The sequence below is a fragment of the Oryctolagus cuniculus genome, chromosome 1 (genome assembly GCF_964237555.1).
Source record: "Oryctolagus cuniculus chromosome 1, mOryCun1.1, whole genome shotgun sequence".
NCBI lineage: Eukaryota > Metazoa > Chordata > Mammalia > Lagomorpha > Leporidae > Oryctolagus > Oryctolagus cuniculus.
Genome location: NC_091432.1, coordinates 139565852 through 139579081, shown reverse-complemented (window position 1 = coordinate 139579081; position 13230 = coordinate 139565852). Strand labels below are relative to the sequence as shown.

General features: G+C 52.9%; 1 long non-coding RNA gene across 2 annotated transcripts; it reads left to right on the top strand.

Annotated features, from left to right (window-relative positions):
- Positions 1-471: 471 nt before the first annotated feature.
- Positions 472-12849, top strand: LOC103348611 (uncharacterized). 2 transcript variants are annotated; one of them, XR_011379000.1, is made up of 3 exons: positions 472-1155; positions 3315-3490; positions 8009-12849. It is a non-coding gene; the product is annotated as an uncharacterized lncRNA (long non-coding RNA). The 2 variants fall into 2 exon arrangements; XR_011379001.1 differs by having other exon boundaries at positions 2489-3490.
- The last annotated feature ends 381 nt before the right edge of the window (positions 12850-13230 follow it).

Below are 13230 nucleotides of genomic sequence, written 5' to 3'. Positions count from 1 at the left end.
AACACATTTTAAATAGCTGTTTTAAAATATTTTCTAGTTAATTTCGACATATGGGCATTCTTGGGAACAGTTTCTATTGCATATATTTTTTTTACTTGTATGAGTCATACTTCCTTGTTTCTTTGCAAGTCCCGTAATGTTTTGTTGAAGAGTGAGCATTTTAAATAATACAATGTGGCAATCTGAACATTCGGGTCCCCTCCCCATCCAGGTCTGTAGTTGCCCTTCATCATCGTTGTAATTTGTTTGCTTATGGACTTGCAGGGCTAATTCTGTATTTGTTGTATGTGGTCATGGAAGTCTGTGCTCAGTCAGCTCAGCGAATGGACTGACAGTTCCTTAAGTGCCTAGAACTGCGAAGCCTCCAGCCCTTGCTGAGGGGCTCTGTGAGCACGTTGAAGCACGAACGGCCGACGGTTGACAGCTCTGCCTTAGCATTCACTTCCTCCTCATGGTCAGTCAGAGGTGAGAGTCTTTCACTCAGTCTTTCATGAGTCTCCACATAGCCCCACACGTGCAGGTGGCCTTCCAGATTCCGTGGAATATGTCTGAGGTTTTCATGACCCAGTATGGATGTCTCATTCCCCAGTTTCCCTTTTTAGGTTTTCTGACCTGCTTCTCATTTGCCCCAGCTGGCTCTGATAGTCAGCACTTGTCCCTGACTACTGCCTGCAAATGCTCTGTGGGTAAAAGCCCTTTCCAATGAGTCAGGACAAATAAAGGCAAGGCCTGTGAAAGGGGCTTGCCCATTAGTGAGTCTCCAGGGAACTGACCAACAGATCAGATCATGACAGGGTTCTAGGACCAGGGATCTTGGACAACTGTCAGTTTGCACAGTGCTGTGGTTCAAATGTCCCCTCCAAGACTCATGTTGAAACTTAACTGTCCCTTATTACGGTATTAGGAGGCGGGACCTTTAAGATATGATTAAACCTTGTGGGCTCCACCTTCACAGATGGACTAACGCCATTGTTACAGGAGTGGGTTAGTTGTTCTGGGAGTGGCTTTATTATAAAAGAGCTCCCGCTCGCTTGCTCGCTCTCTCTCCTCTCTCACCATGGTGTGCTGCCCTCTACCATGCTGTAACATGAGACACCAGATACCAAGAAGGCCCTCACCAGATGCCAGATACTGGACCTGCCAGCCCCCAAGAATGTGAGAACTGAGTTTTCTTTTCAATTACAAATGCTCCAGTCTGTTGTATTCTGTCACAGCTCCAGGAATGGACAAGACACGTGACTACGATGATTGCAAGCCCTTTGGTTTTCAAAGTGTATTTGGTGCTGGGACAAGAGGGTGGAACAGAGCAAGTTAAAAAAAATGTCACGTCCTGTTCTGCCTGAGGTTCAGTTACTTTTTTTCCTGGAGTAAATGATCCTCAGATTGGTGCTAAGTCTTTGGCTACATTCTGAGATATTTTTACAGAGTTTTCTAGACAGTTTTTGCGAGTGCTTTTGCTGGTGCCTATGGAAGACCAGAGTTTGGGTGGCTGTCCGTGCGCTTCCTCCACCGCCGCTCCCCTCACCCACTGGCCCTAGTTAAGCGTGTGTACACAGCACGGGCTGTTACTGTTCGGCAAGGTGTGTAGAGGAGCTTCCTGGTCACTCGGGCGGCAAAACTGACGTCTGTTGAGTTCTACTTTACTCCCCAGATGGCACGTTTAGCAGCAGCCAAAAGGGTGGAATTCACTGCTGTGTTGTGTTACAAGCGTGTGTCGTAAGGAAGAGCCCAGGGAGGCTGCCCCTGTTTTGTCATCGGGGTGGGTGGTCCGGGATAGAATTTCTGCTCACTCAGCCCCCAGTGACTTAACCAAGAGCCACAAAGCAAAGTAGATCAATCTAGAAACGAGGCCTTCAAGGAGTAACAATCAGAAGTTAGTTACTGAAATCCCAGCATCGGCTGTGTTTTGTGCTTTACGGAAAGTTGTCTCCCCTGCTCTTAAGTTCCTGTGCCAGTGTTGGGTGTTTATACCGTGATGCCAAAACTGCTCATCCGTTTGAGCTTGTCGGACCTTGGGCAGGATGTCAAGTTCAGTGAGCATTTGCTGATGATGGAATCTGAGAGTCCTTCTCTTAAAAGAAAAAAAGTACAGATAAGATGAAATTTGATGATTTATTATTTCCAGTATCCAGTGGGGGAACCAGGCTTGCTCTAGCTGGCTACTAGAATGTGCATGTGGCCAGTGGTTCCGTTTCAGAGGAATCATTAGGTGAAGGTGTTATTGAAAACAACGCTGTCCGCTGTGACCACTCTGTGGGCAGAAGACCACATGAAGTCATCCCACCTCCTCTCAGACACAGGCCTCATTGTTGTTACGTGGCTAATTACTGGTCGGCTCCCGAAGAGTTTGTCTTGATGTTACACAAACAGTTTATGCTGCACAATCTCTTTATTCATGTAATAATTACAGCATATTTGTCTGACGTATTTCGCAAGTGTTCTCTTTGGATAATACTGGCAGGATTAAGTAATTGTTTCTCGCTAACAGGGTTGCTCAAGAACATCAAACATGACGGACCGAGAGCTGATGCAGTATGCCTACGTCTTTGGCTCCCAGCCTCTTTTGACCCTTTTGTTTTCCTTGTGTATAAAATAATATTCCTGTGGGGTCGTGTCTATTGTTTCTAGCACAAATGCCAAGAACCACTCGTGCAAACTAAGTTGATTTCAATGTCAAAGGGATAGTGTTTTCTTTTTTTTTAATATAATGATCAAGAGTGCTGCATCCAAGCCAGCCGCGACCCTGTGCCAGAAGTCAAGGACTTCAAAGCAGCTTCCTTCTAGGGCTCTGAAGGAACTGAAATGTCTATTTCTCCTTATCATCCAACTTAATTGTGGGCCATAAGTGACTGCTGGCAGGGAGCTCACATCACATGGTTCCAGTTCTGCTTCGGCAAAGGTCAGCAGAGGCACGAACACTGGCCTGCATTATGCGGCCTGTACCCTGCTCCCACGACACGTGCTTCGGGACACATGTTGCAATGTCGCACCACTGATTAATAGCCGCTTGCACAAGAAGTTTTTCATTACCCTGACTGCAGGCATCCTGGAAACGATTAACTGTGTGACATAACTCTCGTCCCACAAGCATGGGAGACTCAGAGCAGGCTCCAGAGTCCCTGCTTCAGAAATAACTGAACGGATTTTGGCTCCTTGATGTGAACATGATTAACAACTGTTTTAAAGCTACTGAGCAAAACAGAGAAACCTATTTAGGATTTTTTTTTTTTTAACGAGTGGGAGTTTGATAGGAGATTGGTTCCTGTGTGAACACTCTTCTACCCTATTTTAATTTTGCCTTATGTGTTTTCCAGTTTTGCTGTTGAAAAATGTCAGATTTATTGAACCGTGCTCCATCTGATGAGCTAACGACTGAATTTATAGTTGATTTGGTTAAACATTTTCGGAGTCACAAATATACGACTCTCGTATTCTCACACACTGTATGAAGTTACAGTCTGACTGTTACGGAGTCCACGTCCCTACAAAGGTAAACTAAAATTCTACAGACTTTCCGACCTTATCCCTGGAGAACAGTCTGAAAGCCTGGGGCACTGGGACTCTTCATCATGGGTGCGGTTGGCACCCAGGGGCCGCGCCTTGAGGCTGCAGGCTGCTGTCTGACTCCCAGCATGTGCGGTCTCTGCTGTGTGCCTTTGTCCCCTGGGCCTGTGTCTGAGGGAAGCACCCAGCCACATAGCTGAGTTCCAGGCAGGAAGGGGGCTCCCTTCCCTGGGTCCCAACTCACAGGAGAGGCCTGTGAGGGCGCTAGCTGAGATCCTTGGCACTCACTGTGGCCAGAGGTGTGGGCAGCTGAGCTTGGAGGAGGAGAGGCCTTCTGCAAGAGAAAGAGGCAGGGGACTGCCATCCATGCCCGGGACACAGTGCATCTCTTATGCAGCCAGGCCCCACTTGCTGCTGTGGCTTGGATGTGGTTCCCCTACAAAGGTTCATGTGCTGGAAGCTTGGTCCCCAGTGTGGCAGCATCAGGATGGTGGGACCTGGTGGCAGGTGGTTTGGTCACTGAAGACCCCGCCCTCCTCAGGGACTGTGTGGTGCTCTGATCAGTTACCACAAGAGGGCGCTGTTGCAGAACGAGCAAGTCCAGCCCTGGGTGGCTGTGGGCACGGGTTTCTCCCCTGCTCAGTGGGGATTCTCCAGGCATGGCCAAGCCACCCGCCCCGAGGGCCTCATGGGAGGAAGCTGAACAGAGGGACCACGGGATCTTGGACTTTCAGCCCCCAATACCGTGCACTAAATAAACTGCTTTTCTTTATGAAGTACCCGGCCTCAGGGATTTTGTTACAGCAACAAGGAACAAACTAATACTCTTGCCTTAACGCATGTCCTCCTCTCCAGCCGCAAATGCCAGCACCCTGCTCAGTTGGGCCGCCCAGGGCTCCGAGGCCAGGTCTCCAGCTCCCTCCAGTCCCCTCGGGGCTCGGTGCTATGGACCCGGCTTGGTGCCTGGTGCAAAGCCACTAACAAATGGGTAGACAGCGCCCTGAGAGCCCCAGGGCACACAGCCCACGGGGCAAGAAGGGACTGGCGGGCTGCAGGGCTCACACATCCTCTGTTGACCGATTCCCTGACAGTGATGGAGGCCTTGGCGCTTCTTGCTACTGAGATTCTTGCTGAAAGGGTTTCCTCCTGAAGGGAGGTTGGAGAGATTTTCTTGACTGGGGTCTTTAGCGCCCCACTGGCTCATGCACCACCTCATGTTTCTTTTTCTTTTTCTTTTTTTTAAGATTTTTATTTATTTATTTAACAGAGTTAGACAGTGAGAGAGAGAGACAGAGAAAGGTCTTCCTTCCGTTGGTTCACTCCCCAAATGGCCGCCTCGGCTGGAGCTGTGCTGATCCGAAGCCAGGAGCCAGGTGCTTCCTCCTGGTCTCCCATGCAGGTGCAGGGCCCAAGCACTTGGGCCATCCTCCACTGCCTTCCCGGACCACAGCAGAGAGCTGGACTGGAAGAGGAGCAACCGGGACTAGAACCCAGTGCTCATATGGGATGCCGGCACTGCAGGCGGAGGATTAACCAAGTGAGCCACCATGCCGGCCCCAACCACCTCATGTTTCTTTTTTTTTTTAACTTTTATTTAATGAATATAAATTTTCAACGTACGACTTATGGATTACAATGGCTTCCCCCCCATACCGTCCCTCCCACCCACAACCCTCATATTTCTATATGTAGTTTGGGGGTCTTGGTCTCTGTGTCCTGGGCTGGGAAGAGACCCCTTAAAACCTGAATTGGGGGCCATTGCTGTGGTGCAGTGAGATAAAGCCTCCGCCTGCAGCGCCAGCATCCCACATGGGTGCCAGTTTGAGTCCTGGCTGATCCACTTCCGATCCAGTTCCCTGCTAATATGCCTGGGAAAGTAGTGGAAGATGACCCAAGTCCTTGGGCCCCTGCGCCCTTGTGGGAGACCCAGAAGAAGCTCCTGGCTCCTGGCTTCAGATTGGCTCAGCTCCAGCCATTGCAACCATTTGGGGAGTGAACCAGCAGATGGAAGCCCCCCACAAACACACACCCCATCTCTCTGTAACTGTTTCAAATAAATATTAAAAAAAAAAAAACTTTCCATAACTTCGAGGCAGGGCAGGCACCAGTTGTCCAGTGGTCAGCAGTGTGATTCTTGGCAAATTGCTAGAGTGGTTGGGCTGCAAGGCCGCCTGCCTTCCACAGTGGGCCCAGGGTGCTCTCCTGACCTCAGCTTCATGCAGTCTGCCTTAGAGCAAGAAGAAGGAGAGGACATGGGGCAGGGGACAGTGGGTGGCCTCCTCCAGCACCCACGCCAGCCAGAGGGGTGGGCAGCTACAGCCGCTCCTGGGCAAGTGAGCCAGCCATGGGGACAAGCCCATGGATAGGGCACTGGCGCCTGTATCTGAACCCTTCTGGTTCTAGCCTCAGCTTAAATGGAGCCAGTCAGGAAAAAGAGATCCACAGACTCAGGGGCAGCTGGCCCCGTGGTCTCCTTTGCTCCCAGGACCCGGCTTTCTTCTCCCACCTCTCCTTGTCCCCTGCAGCAGATGGTGCTCCCAGCCCCCCTTCCACTCCCCCTGCAGATTTGCGGGAGGGACCCAAGGCCTTGGTGGGAGGAGGTGGGCTGTTTTGCTTGGCAGCCTCATTAGGACTTCTGGATTGGAGTAAGCTGGACAAGCAGGTGACGCCCACCACACTTGGTGTCTGATTCCAGCAGGTGCCACATGGTGCCGGGCCGGGGAGGGGGGGGGGTACCTGTCCAAGCTCCTGTCTTTGTTACCTTTACACTTGCAGTACGGTGACCCCCCCCCCCAACCAGTGCATATTTTGTGGACCCCAGGAGCCCGCTGGCTTATCTCAGGGTTCTTCAGACCCCTGTTGCTGCCACCTAAGTAAATTTGTTTGTCACAAATATGGCACTGTTTTCCCCAAGCCGTAAGAGTGGTTCTGTATGGTAGGAGATCCACCCACGTCATCATTTCATTCTAGTGGGGATTTTGTCCTCTGTCTTCGCAGAGGGTAAGAAGTGCAGGTGTTCTCAGGTTGGGCTCCCCAGAATGGTTTGCTGTCCACATGGCCGACAAAGGGGCAGCCCTGTTTCCTAGTGCCCAGCGAGCCGTCAGCCGCTCTGTGCTTCTGCGAGATGATCAGGCTGCGCAGGCGAACTTTGCCAGCCTGTTGCTTAAAGAAAGCTTGTGAGCAAGAGAACACTTGCTTGTCTTTCTTTTGAACAGTTTCCCTGATGTCTCTGCTAGGTGAGAAAAAGGAGAGAGGAAAACGGGAGGGAGGAAGTGGGAGTTACCAGCCTGCCCGCCTCGCAAGCCCTCGCTGCCGGTTCTTGCCTTCTAAGAAAGGACTTTGCAATGACCTTGTTTTCTTAGTGCTTTTGATGGCTTCGTGTGACAGCAGTGGCAGCCGGGGTATTCGAGTGGGAAAGCGGGCTGTGCAGTGTGAAAATCAAAGGATGGCCAGGACTGGCCCCGTCCCTGTCCCTGGCCTCCTTCTCTCAACCTGGCTCCGCCAAAAGCCAATAAAGTGGTTAAACATTGACTTTGGAGGCGTCCTTTGGGAATCTGTGTGTTCCAGCCCGCCCCCCCTAGCAGAAGAAGCAGGGGGAGGGAAGCAGGCCCTCACCACGATGCCTGCGATACGTGCAGGCGCTGACTCCTGCTTCCCGGAATGGGACACAGATAAGAAGCCACTGGCTGGGCTCAGGTTTCACGTGAACTTCACCACCATTGGCAAACCCTGTGTCATAACTGCACTTAGCAAGTTTCTAGTGCTGGCTTTCCTGAGCGCTATGGATTTGGAGAGAGGGAGAGAGAGGGAGAGAGGGAGAGAAGGAGAGACAGGGAGAGAAGGAGAGATAGGGAGAGAGGGAGAGAGAGGGAGAGAGGGAGAGAAGGAGAGACAGGGAGAGAAGGAGAGATAGGGAGAGAGGGAGAGACAGGGAGAGAGGGAGAGACAGGGAGAGAAGGAGAGCCAGGGAGAGAAGGAGAGACAGGGAGAGAGGGAGAGACAGGGAGAGAAGGAGAGCCAGGGAGAGAAGGAGAGACAGGGAGAGAGGGAGAGAAGGAGAGACAGGGAGAGAGGGAGAGAAGGAGAGACAGGGAGAGAGGGAGAGAGGGAGAGAGAGGGAGAGAGAGGGAGAGAAGGAGAGACAGGGAGAGAAGGAGAGCCAGGGAGAGAAGGAGAGACAGGGAGAGAGGGAGAGAAGGAGAGACAGGGAGAGAGGGAGAGAAGGAGAGACAGGGAGAGAGGGAGAGAGGGAGAGAGAGGGAGAGAGAGGGAGAGAAGGAGAGACAGGGAGAGAGGGAGAGAGGGAGAGAGAGAGAGAGAGAGAGAGAGGGAGAGAGAGAGAGAGAAGAGAGGAGGAGAGAGAACTCTCACACCCATGATTTCCTGTTGGTAATTATTTTAGAAACCCCTGCTGGTCCATTTTGCCCTAAAGAGGGGCTGTGGTTGGGATGAGTTTATTACCTTGGTAGTAAAAGTTTAACTTAATCTGCAATCTTCCTTGCAGGATTTTTTGACCTGTAGGAGAAAAATGGCATTGAAGACACAGGTGATCCGGCGAGGGAGGAATTAGCTAAGGCTGAGAGAGGGTATGCAGAGCCCCAGCCAGGCCAGGCAAAGCAGGGCAGCACCCCCCCACATCCCCCACTTCACCCCTGCCTGGCCTCCAACCTGGCCTGGGAAGCCCCCAGCTCTCAGCTTCCTGGGTGAGTCCAACCAAATGTCATTTCCAAGCGGGGCCTGTGGGCCAGGCTACTCATATGTCAGATTCCCATTCTCTGTTGTGTATCATGCACCGCCTGCACTTCCACAGAAGTGCGTGAGTCACCCCCCCCCCCCGCCCCTGGGTGGGGGAGGGGGTGCTGTGAGTGAGAGGGAGGGAGCGGCCACCAGCCACCGGAAGGGAGAGGTGGCAGGAGCCTGTTTATAGCTTTCTGAGTAGGCTTTCTTTTCCATAGGTTAATTTTTATCTTAACAACCAAGATAAGCTTGTGTGGCCTTTTAAAAAGAGACCTCTTTAAATACAAGGGACTATTTGAACTTGGTTTTAAAAAGCCAAGGGCATTTTTTTTGTGTGGTTCTCGGTTTATAAATAAAACCTATCCATAGTTGTTTAATGAGCATGTAAAATGCCTGTGACTGTTTTTAGTGCATTCCCTGAACGCTGGTGCAGGGCAGCTCCCTCCTCCCTCCTGCCGCCTGGTGATGGGTCAGCTCCATGCCCAGCCTGGGTCAGCTCCATGCCCAGCCTGGGTCGTGTGGAGCCCAGGGCTCCCGACAGATGGGGATTCTCAAGGCAAATGCTATTCTGGTGCACTTACTTAGGAAAAAGATCTAAAAATAGCCTTGAATGAGCAGAACCTGCGAAATAAGTTTTCGGCTTCTTTCTGCTCCTGCCAGCTTGGAAACAAAGCCGTCAGCAGTTTCTGTGAGCGGAGGAATCGGCACTTTCTTAATTTAGAGAAAGCAGCTCCACCAAGCCTGTAATTGGGTACCTTTCAATCTCTAAGTGTCCACAAGCCAGCACCTGTTGCTCCAGAGGCTCTGACTCCGCTGGGACCAGCTTGCCGCCTGGGGCCGGGCTGGGGCTCGGGAGCAGTTGTCTCCCTCCTGGGCCACCTGCTGATGTGCGGGACCCGGGGCCCAGGCGCTCCCAGCCGCAGGCAGCCCAGGCTCCTGGCCCTTTTGCACAGAAGCGCTGCTGGAGACAATTTCTGCTCTCTGAAGGAGTCTGGGCACTGAGGCGGAGAAAAAACCCTCAGCCAGGGAGGGCGGGGCCTCAGGTGAGTGCAGGTTGGCTTGGGTAGCAATGGGCCAGAGCGCTGGGTTTTAGGGGGTCATTCAGCCCTCAGCATCTGGAGGGGTCTGCACCTGCCCACTCAACCAAGCACACCTGGACCCGACGTGCACAGACTTGCTTTCTCGTCGCGTGTCCCCAAGCAGCACAGGATGACAGCTGCTTATGCGGCGTTTGCCTTGCGTTTGGTGTTCTGCGTCATGCAGAGGTGAGCTCATGTGCACAGGAGGATTGCGTGGGCACGCTGCTAATCACCACCGTGAATACAAGGGACGGTGCATCCCAACGGGGGGGGGGGGGAATCCCGTTACCAGTCTCCCGCGATGCCTAGGTTCGGCTCTACTTGGAGCCACCTTCATGGCGGGAGGGGAACAGCTGAGGGCTGTCGTCCCCAGCCTAGTGCGTCAGCACTGTTTTTGTGAATGGGTGTGTGTGTGTGTGTGCGCGCGGGAACAGGAGAGCCGCCCCCAAGGGCATGGAGCCCAGCAGCTCCAGGTCCTGCCGGCACCACGCACAGCACCCCAGAGGAACTGCCTCTGCCCCCACCCCGACCGCTCACCCACAGCGCTCAGAGTCTGCTGCCTCAGCAACGCTCTCCAGTCACTTTACCGTATTTTACCCTCCTGCGCCTCCTTAGAGTGGGAACAGCTCCCAGTGCCGCCTCGCACGTCTGCACGCACACACGCAGCTGCTTAGGAGAGGGATCCTCCAGGGTCAGGGCTGGTGACCTAGTGACCCAGCTGGGGACCAGAAGGAAGCCAGGAGCCACTCAGGGGTTGGGCTTCCTGGGAGCCAGCCTGGGCTGTGTCTCCTAACTCCATCCCTTCCACGGGAATCAAGTCGGCCTACTGTCCCATGATGCACCTGTGTCTCATTCCAGACCAGGAAGTAGGAGACGCCGTGATCTGGACGCCATGTGGAGGTGCCGTGAACCTCCCAGGGAGCCTCCCGAACACTGAACCCCTCCCCCATTTGTATATTCAGCTGGGGCCCCACCTCCCGTCCCGTAAAGGGGACAGCTGTTGCGTGTGGGTGTGGCCCCTTTGGTCTTTTGGCTTCTGGCTCTTGTTGGTGGGTCTCTGACCTCTCCCGTTCTCTCTCGGGCCACTCATGCGGGCAAGTGTCCCTGTGGGGTGGCCCACCCCCGCAGGCGAGTGTGCGCTCACTCTCTCACTGTTGAACAAGTCCCGCTCCCCCTTGTGTCTCTGCTTTGAAGTCTCCCTTCTGTGGGGGCAAGGATGTGGAATATAATAATTGACATACACACACTCTTAAGGCTTGTTTATTGGGGCCTACATTATAGTGCAGTGGGTCAAGCCACTGCCTGGGTGACGGTTCCTATCCCAGCTGCTCCTCTTCTGATCCAACTCCCTGCTAATGGCCTGGGAAAAGCAGAGAAAAGGTGGCCCAAGTGTTTGGTCTCCTGCCACCCATACGGTAGACCTGGAAGAAATTCTTGGCTCTTGGCTTTGGCCCGGCTCAGCCCCAGCGGTTGTGGCCATCTGGAGAGTGAACCAGCGGATAGACAACCTCTTGCTCTCTCTGTCTCTCTTTCTCTCTGTGTATCTCTAGCTTTCAAATAAATAAATAAATCTCTTTAAAAAATATTTATTTAGGGACCGGTGCTGTGGCATAGCAGGCAAAGCTGCTGCCTGCAGTGCTGGCATCCCATAGGGACTGGTTAGAGCCCTGGCTGCTCCACTTCCAATCCAGCTCTCTGCTAATGCACCTGGGAAAGCAGTAGAAGATGGCCCAAGTCCCTGGGCCCCTGCACCCACATGGGAGACCCAGAAGAAGCTCCTGGCTCCTGGCTTCAGATCGGCTCAGCTCCGGCCATTGCAGCCAACTGGAGAGTGAACCAGCAGATGAAAGACCTCTCTCTCTTTCTCTCTCTCTCTCTTCCTCTCCTTCTCTCTCTGTGTAACTCTTTCAAATAAATCTTTAGAAAAAATATTTATTAGAAAGAGAGAGTTCTTCCATCTGCTTGTTTGCTCCCTGAATGCCGCAACAGCCAGAGCTGGGCCAGGCCAAAGCCAGCAGCTGGTAACTCCATCTGAGTCTCATACATGGGTGGCAAGGACCCAGGTACTTGGGCTACCACCTGCTGCCTCCCAGGGTGCACATTAGCAGGAAGCTGGATCAGAAGTGGAGCTGGGGCTTGAACTCAGGTGCTCGAATACAGGACATAGGCATCCTGAGGGGCAGCTACCCCAGCTGCCCGCCCCATTTGTTTACATTGTTTATATATAGTCAGATGTCACTGGCTGTGGTCACCGAAAGGCCGCAGGTCCTGAGGCAGCGAAAGCATGGCCTACTTACGTAAGCAGAGGTTCTCTACGGAGTAGCAAGTGTGTCCGGGGACAGCAGAGCAGGGCCAGGGGAGCAGGTGTGCCACAGGGAGCTATGTGCACATTTAGAAGACCGAGGCCAGGCGGTGGTCTTAAAGGCAGTGACAGAGGACCACATCAGATTCTGCCTCAGGGGTCGGTAACCAGGAGCAGATGTCCTCGCAGAAGCATGTTCTGGGCAAGGTTGGGTGTGCCTGTGCAAGGTGCTGGCTCCGGGGGTCTTCAGGGACCACTCTCATCAGGCGGTCGTGTGTGAGGGCCTCTTGGGCACCTCTCGGCTCTATTATTTGTTAGGGTTCACACAAGAGACTCCACTATGAATGACAACTGTCACAGGGTGTTCTGTTCACGTGTGTCCCCAGCGAGTGACGGTGAGGGAGATAGTGGTGATCCTCTGCCCCTGTCTCTGCCCCTGTCTTTTCTTCAGGCCCACAGGCCATGAGCGAACTCCAAGAGTCAAAAGCATCTCACGCTCAGTTAAAAGAGTGCTGTCAACAAGTCTGGGTCCCACAGCATCCTCTTTGGAGGAAATGAAATTCTACAAAGGAATAAAAAGAACATAATACTTTGAAAACAAAACTGGGGGCTGGTGTTGTGGCTCAGCAGATTAAGCAGCCACCTGCGATGCCGGTACCCCATAGGGGTGCCGAGTCCCAGCTGCTCCACTTCTGATCCAGCTCCCTGCTAATGCGCCTGGGAAAGCAGTAGAAGATGGCCCAAGCCCTTGAGCCGCTGCACCCACATGGGAGTTCCAGGCTCTGGTCTTTACGTGGAGAAAGTGGAAGCTCAAGTTCAAAGCCTCTGAAAGCCTGGGCTTTAAAAGACAAGCTCACATCTACCACGTCCTGGTGGTCAAAGGGAAAAGCAAGTTCACAGCAGGCCTCTTGGGCCAGCCTAGGGAGGAAATAAGATATTTGTGGACAAAAAGCTTAGGCCTGCGGTTCGAGATCCGGCTACTCCACTTCTAATCCAGCTCTCTGCTATGACCTGGAAAAGCAGTGGAAGATGGTCCAAGTCCTTGGGCCCCTGCTCCCATGTGGAAGACCTGGAAGAAGCTCCTGGCTTTGGATTGGCGCAGCTCTGGCCATTGGGGCCAATTATGGGTGAACCAGCAGATGGAAGATCTCTCTTTCTGTCTCTGCCTCTCCTCTCTCTGCATAACTCTGACTTTCAAATAAATAAATAAATCTTTAAAAAAAAAAAGCTCAGGCCTGGCACATATGAAATAGCCTGTCCACAGCTGCTGATTGCATGGCTGTGAGCCCGTTAGCTGTGGGCTAATATTCGTGGTGCAGCTGCTGTGTGTCTGCCCTGTCCCAGGGAGCAGGGACTCTCACCATACGGAGAGTGCATGTGGGTGCTGGCCAAGGCAGGTGTCGTGCAGGGAATGTGCTATGACCAGACATTAGCAGCCCCTACCCCACCTGCAGGACGAGGTGGATCTCTGCACATTTTTGAGATGGTTCAGGGCCCCTGATTCGTCTGCCTCAGTCAGTCTCTCTGGAGTTGCCACCACTCCTGTCCTGCCCTAGGATGTGCAGCCCAGATCTACCTCCTCTTCTCCTACCTCCTTCAGGCTGGGGT